This window comes from Palaemon carinicauda, chromosome 2 (assembly GCF_036898095.1).
Source record: "Palaemon carinicauda isolate YSFRI2023 chromosome 2, ASM3689809v2, whole genome shotgun sequence".
In the NCBI taxonomy this organism is placed as follows: Eukaryota; Metazoa; Arthropoda; class Malacostraca; order Decapoda; family Palaemonidae; genus Palaemon; species Palaemon carinicauda.
In genome coordinates this window covers 128,740,952-128,751,858 of record NC_090726.1, presented here as the reverse complement: position 1 = coordinate 128,751,858, position 10,907 = coordinate 128,740,952, and positions in this window count along the sequence as shown.

Below are 10,907 nucleotides of genomic sequence, written 5' to 3'. Positions count from 1 at the left end.
TGGACCGGCACTTGATTAAGAGAGAGAGAAAGCATAGAGGAAGGAAGAGGGAAGGGCAGCAGCTCACTACCCTAGCCTCGCCTTCCTTGAGAAGGAGGGTTCAAATGGAAGGAAGAGTATGATCAGGCTTCCATCCAGCCGCAACTAAGCCGGCAGTCAGCTAGGGTTGCGGATGGCGGTCCAAGGGAGGACCGAAGAACACTCTAAGATAGCAGGGAGGTCTTCCGCCGGCAGACCGACCTGTCGTTACGCTATCCCATAGTTCAACTATATGCGGGAAGCTTAGCAGTTCGGACTAGCAGGCGAAAGGACCCGGCACTCGGTTGAGTTGTAGCATGGTGGACAGAGGTGCGATGGCTAGGCCATCACCAAAGGACAGAGGGGGAGGGGAAAAGGGTCCTGAGAAGGAGTGTGGGGGTGGGTGTGAGCCTTCCCCAACACTCTAAAGGGGGTTTTGTTTCAGTTCCGGCACCATCCCAGGTATAGGAAGAATTCATTCTCCAGCCTAGGGTAGGTTAGTACAGTAAAAGAACAGCATGGCCGTGCCGTCCCAAACTATAAAGAAACAGAATCCTAGGGCCTGCCTAACCTAGGCTAGGGGAAACATATCCCCTAGCCCGGAGAAAGCAGGTGTAGGACAAGTCGCTAGGCCACAGGGAGGAAGGGTCGTAACCCTACCAGGTGTGGCCTAGGGGGGAGGGCAGAGCCCCGCCCTTTTGCCGTCCAGCGGAGACCAGAAGGAGAGTTCATTCACCTAATGGGGTAGCTGGGGGCAAACGACTGATACTCTGAGGTTCTGACCCCAACTCAAAGCTCATGAACTATGGCTCTGGGCAGGGAAAGAAAATCCTAGCCTAATCTCACTTGAATACGATTTAAGGTAAGAAGGGCTAGGATGTAGCCTAGGCTACCTCAGAGGGAGGAGAGATTACCTTAGTGAAAAGGTAACCGGGGAGGTGTAAAAGTATACAAAAGCCCTAAGCCGTACATTAGGGGCAAGGGAATCGACTACCAAGATCATCAAAACCCCCTGTATACTTTCTAGAAGGAGAAAAACACCATGTGCAATCACTGAATCTTATATGTATAAATGACTAATATCTTCATTTCATAGATTAACACTAGGAACACTTATATCATGCATGCAAGTAAACTAAAACGCCTAGGCTATCGAGCCTAGGGGATGGGCTAGCAACTCTAGCGTCGTAAATTCGGCTACCTACACTCGCTGAAATAACGAATACTATCAGCATAATATAACTAAATTCTAGCAATGAAGACTAAATAACTAATACTGATAATTAGTTATGAAACCGGGAAAGTTGTTCTGGCTAACTAAATAAAGCATGCGAAGCGAACAGCAGTGTCAGGACGCCTCTGGTTTAGGCAACAGCCCCGCCACAAAACACAGTATTTACAGATAAAAAGGCGTTACTTTACAGCCAGAGCTGATTTTTGGGCTCAGGCCATGTCGTCCTGATGGAAGTTCCTTCTTAGTAGCTTCCTAGGTTATATTTAACTACAGTGATATATCCCAGAGAATTTTACTAAAGGTATCCAGAATTCTAACTCCTGGCGCGAGTATCCCTTGTATTATCTTATAGGGATATCGCATAAGATCAGAGGACGTATTCTTGACACGCCACATAGCTATCTATACCCCTAATAGCGTTTACGCTTCGAGAGGGGAAAGTGGCAAGAATTGTATGAGAGCCGTTACTAAGGCAACACTCCTACTCGTACTGTGATTGAGCGCCAGATCGCCGCCGTGTGGCGCCATCTAGTCATTCTTTCTCGTGTAGCGTCCCTTATCGGTGTTTATCCCGTGTACCTCACGCTATTTTGGATCGTTTTTAAGCAATGATGTCTTCACCAGCCTCATCTGCCTCTGGAAAGTTAAGTACTATCTTAGATTTGTATACAGTAAATGTAAGCTCTTGCCAGTTTTTCCCCCGAAATATGTTCGTAATTATCGTAACAAGAGCTGTTCCCCCGCCGGATGGCGTCTTTGACGCGGTCATTCTTTGCATGTACATTTAGTTAGCCAGAACGACGTTCCCGGCATATTTCGCTATAATAACTTTAGCTATTTAGCATTTATCTAGGAATTCTTATATTATGCCCTTGTTTTCGTGGATTTGGCAATTTTATTACCGAGCCCCACGAGTGCTAGGCTTCCTAGCCTAGGCACCCACACACTTCATGCATGATATAACCTTCCTGGTAAAGTTTTATTGAAGCTCAGGCAATATTTTATACAATTAAGATATTACTGTGTAAAATTTTCCCCTTCCAAGATGGTATACGAGAGAGTTTCGGTGACCGATTCTCACTGCACCTAGGCTAACTAGCCTAGGGGTTTTAGTATACTTTCATACATGTCCCCAATTGCCCTTGTATCGTCTTTTAAGTGGAGACTGACACCTCCTATACCTTTTAAGTCGATACCAATCTCCTTGGGAGATTTAAGAGCAATTCCTTTTCCATCGGACTAGCCTAGGCTAACCCTAGTCGGCGTTGCCGTGAATTTTATTCAGGCAAATCTGGACTGGGGTGTTCCCGTTTACCTCTCTCAACCAATGAGTCGGTTTTGAGTTTAGGCCGGGACATCAGAGTATTTGTCTGTGTTCGGTGGCCACCTGGCTTGGTGAATTGACTTCCTAAGTCAGGTTAGGCTACCGATGCAAGAGGCTAGACCTCCCTAGGCCATCTCCTGAAGGCATTATATGATAATGCCTTCTCCCCGTGGCCTAGCAGACAGTCCTGTGCCGACAGATCCTAAGCTGAAGAATTGAATTCTTCCCTTGCTTAAGGTCTCCGACATTAGATTCTGTTCCTCCTTTGAGATAAGCGGCCTGGGTGCCACCTTCTCACCCTATCAGACTAACCTAATCTAGGGAATTGAATTCCCTGGCCCCAAGGTTGTCTTTGCTCTGGATCAGAATCTTTTAGGTTAGGTAGAACCTACCAGGTACTACCTAACCTACAGGACCCTTGCCCCTCCCCTGCTGTCCTTTAGTGTTGGCCTAGCCTTAAAACATCCTGTCCATCATTCTACAATCGACCCTAAAGGTAGATTGCGGGATTGGCTTGGGCTCTCTCTCGGCCGTCGACTGAGTTGACTGCCGGCAGGGATCCCCCTATCTTTAGAGTGTTCTTCAATCCTCCCTTGGACTGCCTTCCATGGCCCCACTATTGATATTGAGGGGCTATGGTTGGATGGAAGCCCGAATATAATTCCCCCTTCCATATGAACCCTCATTCCGGATGGAGGTATGCAAGGCTGAGCCTTTGCTTCACCTCCCATCCATGCTTTCTCTTTGTTTTACCATCCACCCTGGGCCAGCCGCCGGCACCTACAGTCCCGGCGGCCTCTCGGACGACGGTCCGCCGTCAGGTTGCTCTGCTGCCGCTTGCCATGGATTGCCGTTGATCAGTGACCCAACGGCGACCGGCACATACCAGCCGGCTTCTGTCAACTATGCTAACTGCCGACAGCTGGTCGACCAATTGTCTGAAGACATAACCCTCCACCGGCAGGTCCGCCCTTATAGATGGACCCACGGCTGCCGGTGGCCCGCCGCCCTATACCTAAGAAGGCAGTATACCTTCAATAGCCATACGCCGGCAGGCACTACAGCACTGGCTGCGGAGTGGTCATAGTCACTGTGATATTGATACGTGCTGTAGCCCATACATTTCTTCCAACCTACAAGGTGCTTCATGGGCAGCCTATTGTGAGACCACCACACCAAGAGAGCGATTCTCTCTGGCTTAGATAAAGATCAATGATCATTTTATTCAATCCCCAATATTGAACCTTAGAAGACGGTGTTAAAATTACACCTTATATCCAAAGGATATTATCTTCTCCCTTAATTCGACTAGAATTTAGTGTTCAATATTGAAGGAGGTCATAACAATGGGCTGGACAGGAAACACATGAGGGTGTCTTTCCTCTTTCCCTCCTAGCTTACCTATCCTAAGCTAAGCTATATATACAACACTGTATGATGAAATTCTGAGATATTTCACCGAATACTCATCTGCTTTTCTTTCTTTTCAGGAGGAGCATCCCGAGTGTGGGAACCATTTCTGCAAGGTCCGCAGTAAGAGCTTCTGCGGCCATGATATGTGCAGGACCCACGCGCGCTGCGCAACTACAAAGGGATCTCTGAAGTATTGGGACCCCCAGGTATGTGACATTTGTTCAAAACTGGTTACTGAGGCTTTTGCTGATCAAATGTCTACTGAGTCAAGGGATGCAACAAGAGAGACGCTGCGAAAATGGGTCAGGGGCTTCCAGAAGAACACCACTGGCCCATACCTTCCTTATGAAAGGATGAGGGCTTGTTTATTCCCCAGGGCATCTTCTGATGCAGTTATCCCCCAAGCTCAGCCTGAGATTCCCCTCATACAGATTCCGGTCGAATCTGACGTTTCTGATGCCTTGAAGGACATCCAACTGGAAGACGACATGTCGGTAGTTTCCGAAGAGACGGAACGGTGTCTTCTGTTTGAAGAGCAGGATCAGGAGACTGTTTTACCTCCTGAAGGCGACGAAGAAAAATCCGAAATTATTTCGGTTTCATCGGCTACGGTGGCTGAGCCTGTCCTGTCGACTTCTTCTGCCCCCCAGTTAGACACGATTAGCCATACGCTAACTTCTCTCCTGTCCATGTTCCAGGACATGAAGAAGCAATCGTCCGAGAAGGAGGCTTGACTACGGACGGAGATGCACCAACTCGTGTCTACACGTTTAGCCCCCAAGAAGCTAAACGTCAAGGATCTTCCAGCCTTTTCTGACATTAATCCTTGGAGGTATGCTGAGCACATGCCCATGTCAGGGGGGAAGATCTTCCTATCCGACAAACTGGGCACTGTCCCAGTTGACGACATTGAGTTTTGGCCCAGCAAGGGGGCCTACCCGGATTGTTACGTCCGCCTGAGGACGGAACCCCCTTCCAAAGAAGAAACAGAGCCGAAAGAGGTCATCATACTAGACCTCCCCAAGGCCCAGGCCTTGTTTACAAAAACCTTGAAGGAGAGGGCATTCACTAGCTCCAAGTTGCCGGCTCTCAGCAAGAAGCACCCGTCCTTCATTGCTGCTTCTTCCTGTGCCTTCCCCTTTATGGAAAAAGGGTTCAAGGCAGCCTTAAAGGCAGTCGAGGCAGGGAAACCTTGCCCTACACTCGAAGAGTGTAAACCATTCTCCCTTGCCCTACCATCAGATGATTCAGACTGGAAGGATGTCTATAACACCTTCTCAGTCGGGAAGCTGGAGGCCGACATTGCCGGACGTCAGTTCGGAGAAGACCTCCCAAAATTGTCAGACTTCCACCTGCGCAGGGAGCAGGAAACAAAGGAGAGACTCGCCGCCTCTATGTCCTTACAAACCGGATTAGAGATGATGGCAAGCGTCCCTGACACCAAAGATATGTACATGGTCTTTGCCAAAGCGCATTTGGCAACGGTCACCAAAGACCTATATAACTTCATCAAAGCCAGACGGGCTTGCAGGGAGTTTGTGTTCGCCTCGGCTGCGGCGAGGCACGAACCGAGGAAGCTGATAGCCTCCACCATCTGGGGAAAAGACCTCTTCCCGAGTGAAGTGGTCAAAGAGGTCATTGATCGAGCCACAACGGAGAACAGGAATCTCCTCCATAAATGGGGTTTGTCCTCAAAGAGAAAGTCTTCCGCTGAAGAGGGTCCCCAACCAAAACGGAAGACCAAACGACCCAGAGTGCCCTCTCGCCCTCCACGACAACAACAGCTTCCCGTGGCCACGGTGCCCCAAACGGTGGCACAACCACCTACCAGTTTCCAGCTGGTGCCCCAACAGGTGGCGACTCAGTCGCCTGTCTTCACCCCAGCCTTTGAAAGGCAATTGACGACCTTTCGGCTGAAGTCTCCATGTTCCTTTCGAGGTTCCTCTAGACGCCCCTCCAGAGGTAGAGGCAACAAAGGTGGACGTGGCCAAGGAGGCAAGTCCTCCAACCAGCACTCCAAGTGAGATGCTACCGGTAGGAGGGAGACTTCTCCTCTTCCGGGATCGCTGGACCTACGATCCCTGGGCCCACAGCCTAATCAAGAACGGACTGGGGTGGAGTTGGAATGCAGCTCCACCAATCTTCCCTCAGTTCTTCCAACACTCAACCCCCATATTGGAAGAATATGTTCAGGAACTCTTAGACAAGAGAGTTGTAAGGAGGGCAAAGTCCATCAAATTCCAAGGAAGGCTGTTCTGTGTTCCGAAAAAAGACTCGGAAAAGCTCAGAGTCATTCTGGACTTATCACCACTCAACAAGTTCATAGTGAACAACAAGTTCAGAATGCTGACTCTTCAACACATAAGGACCCTACTGCCCAAACGGGCATACACAGTCTCCATAGACATGGTGGACGCATACTGGCATGTTCCGATCAACCGCCAAGTTTCCCCCTACCTAGGATTCAAACTGCAAAAAAGGCAGTATGTCTTCAGAGCCATGCCCTTCGGGCTAAACATAGCCCCAAGGGTATTCACAAAGCTTGCGAACGCAGTCACTCGTCAACTACACCTAAAGGGAGTTCAGGTGATTGCCTACCTGGACGACTGGCTGGTATGGGCAGCATCCAAAGAAGAATGCACGCAAGCCTCCAAAGAAGTGATCCAGCTCCTGGAACACCTAGGATTCAAGATCAACCTGAAAAAGTCTCGACTATCTCCAGCTCAGAAGTTTCAATGGCTGGGTGTCCACTGGAACTTACAGTCACACTGCCTCTCCATTCCATCAAAGAAGAGGAGAGAGATAGCGGGATCTGTCAAGAGACTTCTTCAATCTGACAGGATATCAAGAAGGCAACAGGAGAGAGTGTTGGGGTCCCTCCAGTTCGCCTCAGTGACAGACCCAGTATTGAGAGCTCAATTAAAAGATGCAACAGGAGTTTGGAGAAAATACGCACCAAACGCTCGAAGAGATCTGAAAAGACCGATACCAACTCGTCTGCGATCCCTCCTCAAGCTATGGTCGGAGGCCAAGTACCTGAAGAAGAGGGTACCCTTACAACTGCCTCCCGTTCACACGGATGCCTCAAAGGAATGGTGGGGAGGCCACTCTCACTATCGGAAAGTCCAAGGAACCTGGTTCTCCCTCTTCAAGACCTTCCACATCAACATTCTGGAAGCCATGGCAGTTTTTCTCTCTCTGAAAAAAACTGAAACTTCGCTGCTCAATTCATATCCGACTGGTACTAGACAGCGAGGTTGTAATGAGATGCCTGAATCGACAGGGCTCGAGATCGCCTCAAATCAACCAAGTGATATTGGCCATCTTCCGGCTGGCAGAGAAGAAGAGATGGCACTTATCAGCAGTTCACCTCCAAGGGTTTCGCAATGTGACGGCGGACGCTCTATCCATGCTCACCCTGATAGTGTCAGAATGGTTCATAGACGCAAGATCATTCTCCTTCATCTTACGCAAAGTCCCAGGACTGCAGATAGACCTCTTTGCAATGAGCGACAACAAGAAGCTACCCCGGTATGTAGCCCCATACGAGGATCCTCAAGCGGAAGCAACGGATGCGATGTCCCTAGACTGGAACAGATGGTCCAAGATCTACCTGTTCCTTCCAACCAACCTTCTGCTGAAAGTCCTCAACAAACTGAGATCCTTCCAAGGAACAGCAGCAATAGTGGCTCACAAGTGGCCCAACAGTGTCTGGTTCCCCCTGATAACGGAACTACGACTGAAACTGATTCCATTGCCGGATCCAGTTCTGACTCAGCAAGTGCAGAATTCGACTGTCTCAGCTTCATCACAGAAAACCCGGAACCTTCATCTCATGATTTTCTCTCTTTAGCAGTCAAGAAAAGGTTTGGGATTTCAAGAGACAGTATTACCTTTTTAGAAGAATACAAGTCAAAATCAACGAGAAGGCAATACAAGTCTTCCCGGAAGAAATGGGTTGCTTTTGTCAAGGCAAAGAAACCAAAGGAGATTTCAACGGAATTCTGTTTGTCCTTCTTCATCCATCTCCATGAACAAGGTTTAGCAGCCAACACGATTGCTACGTGTAAATCTGCCCTGCCCAGACCCTTGCTGTAAGCCTTCCAGGTGGATTTCTCCAATGAGATCTTCAATAAGATTCCGAAAGCCTGCGCTAGACTTCAACCCGCAGCTCCGCCGAGGCCCATTTCATGGTCCTTGGATAAGGTCCTTCACTTAGCATCAACCTTGAACAACGAAGATTGCTCTCTGAAAGACTTGACTCAAAAGGTGATATTCTTATTTGCACTAGCCTCAGGAGCCAGAGTTAGCGAAATAGTGGCCCTTTCGAGGGATGATGGCCACATTCAGTTCACAGACTGCGGAGAACTGAACCTTTTTCCTGACCCAGCGTTTCTCGATAAGAACGTGCTGCTCACTAAAAGGTGGGGTCCCTGGAGAATCTGCCCTCTGAAGGAAGAAGCATCTCTATGTCCAGTAGAATGCCTGAAGGTCTATCTTCATAGAACTTCAGACTTTAAGGGAGGTCAGCTTTTCAGGGGAGAAACATCAGGTTCAACGTTGACCTTGAAACAACTAAGGGCGAAGATCACCTATTTTATTCGCAGAGCGGATCCCGACAGTACACCCGCAGGTGACGATCCGAGAAAGGTTGCTTCATCTCTGAACTTCTTCCAAAACGTGTTTTGAGAGTCTTTGTGCCTACAGTGGATGGAAGTCATCCAGGGTCTTCTTTAAACATTACGCGAAACAAGTACAAGAGATACAACACTATGTGGTGGCAGCAGGTAGTGTTCTAAAACCTGCCGCTTGATTTCTGCAAAGAACAGTGCACTAATTGGGACTTTTAGTGAAGGGTGTGCATGATGAACTCCTACGGTGTATCATGTTTAGTGATGTGTCCAGTACGTGACACTACAGACTGTTCAAAATACACAGGTGACTAAAGCATAAAAGACTGACACATGTGCCATGCGTATTCATATGCAAGTGTTCCTTTTGTAACAACAGAGACAATAGTGAAATATTACTATATTTTCCATAGAGTGGCTTGTGTTTCCTTTTCAGATGAAACTAAAAAATTTTTCTGTTATTACTAATTATTATGCTTTCACACAATATTTTCAAAGAAAATTCTTATTTGATTGTATATGTTACAACCCATGATTTCTATATACTGTCTGTTAATAAACACAGTTAGAAAATTTTGCGTCTCATTTCGCCCTCAAATTTCTAAATGCAAATAAAGGGTGTCAGAGCTACTTTTTATCCTTCTATTTTGGAAAATATTCAGACTAATTCTGTTTCTAAGCAAACAATCATGAAAATTATATGTTATGCTTTTAAGTTCAGTCCTTGGTAATGACTGACCTTACCAACCTGTTTAACTTACTGACTACTTTCCCTACATGAATGTTAACCTGTCTAACTTGTCTACAATGAACAAGCAGATTGAGGGAGGCGTCAGTAACTTATACAAATTTGTTCCTTCAGAATACAAACTATGTTTTACGTATATGATGACACTAATACTGTATACAACTTGTTTGCTAGATTGTTCCTTGAACTCACAATCCTCGGGTTTTTTCCTAGAGTCTTCCATGACTCATCCCTGTAGGGGGCAGGAAGCACTGACATAGTCCATGATCAGTTGAAGGGTGTATGATGGTAGCACCACGTGTCTCTAGGTCTAGACGACCAAGGAAAATTTTATATCAAGGTGATTGGCACTACAGTGAACCCTCGTTTATCGCGGTAGATAGGTTCCAGACCCGGCCGCGATAGGTGAAAATCCGCGAAGTAGTGACATCATATTTACCTATTTATTTAACATGTATATTCGGACTTTTAAAACCTTCCCTTGCACGTAGTACTGTTAACAAACTACCCTTTAATGTACAGAACACTTAATGCATGTACTACAGCACCCTAAACTAAAACAGGCACAAATATTAAAGGCGATTTTATATCATGCGTTTCCTAAACACCTAAAAAGCACGATAAAAATGGCAACCAATGTTTTGTTTACGTTCATCTCTGATCATAATGAAGAAACAAACTCATTTAGTGTACACATACATGTATAGGTTAGTTTTTGCATCAATTATATTGATTATACAGTATGTTGATTTTTTTATTACCAATGTTTTACTTAATTTTTCTTAGGACTTCCAAATAAAATGTTTTCCTTTATGACGCCGCCTGAAACGACGGCGTCATAAAGTACTGTACGCTCAGTAAACAACCACGCTCAGAACAAAGAAGGCATTTAACGCGCATGATGAAAGTGATAAATAATGATATTTACAGTAAAAGCATTTACAAAATATGTTATTAGTACAAATATAATTTACCGTATCTATATAAAATCATACAGTACATACTGTACGTAGCAAAGCAGGAAAACAATTTACGAGAGAGAGAGAGAGAGAGAGAGAGAGAGAGAGAGAGAGAGAGAGAGAGAGAGAGAGAGAGAGAGAGATTGTTTTACGTACGTAAATGTAAATTTTAAACAAAAAAAATATGATAGGTTACAACATGTAGACTTTTAAAACCTTCCCTTTAACTCAATGCATACAGTACTAAACTATAAACAGGCACAAATATTAGAATGTTAGAATATTAAAGTAAAAAATAAAGATTGTTACTGTACTCACCACGAAAGAAGTTCAAGAAAAACTTGAATGATGATGGCGATGAATTTGCTGCACAGTAGAAATGATGATGATGAAGCTGATGATGTGTTCTACTGTGCAGCCAGGTAGTATTTTACGTCTCTTCAGACGGAGGTGTCTTTTCCTGGGACACCTCTTCAACTTCTTCAATTTCTTCCAAAGGCGTAGTAGCAGGAGGAACTAGCTCTTTTTTGCAAGGCTGGAAGAACATTGTGATCGGAAGTTGTTGCCGCTGCTTCTTTTT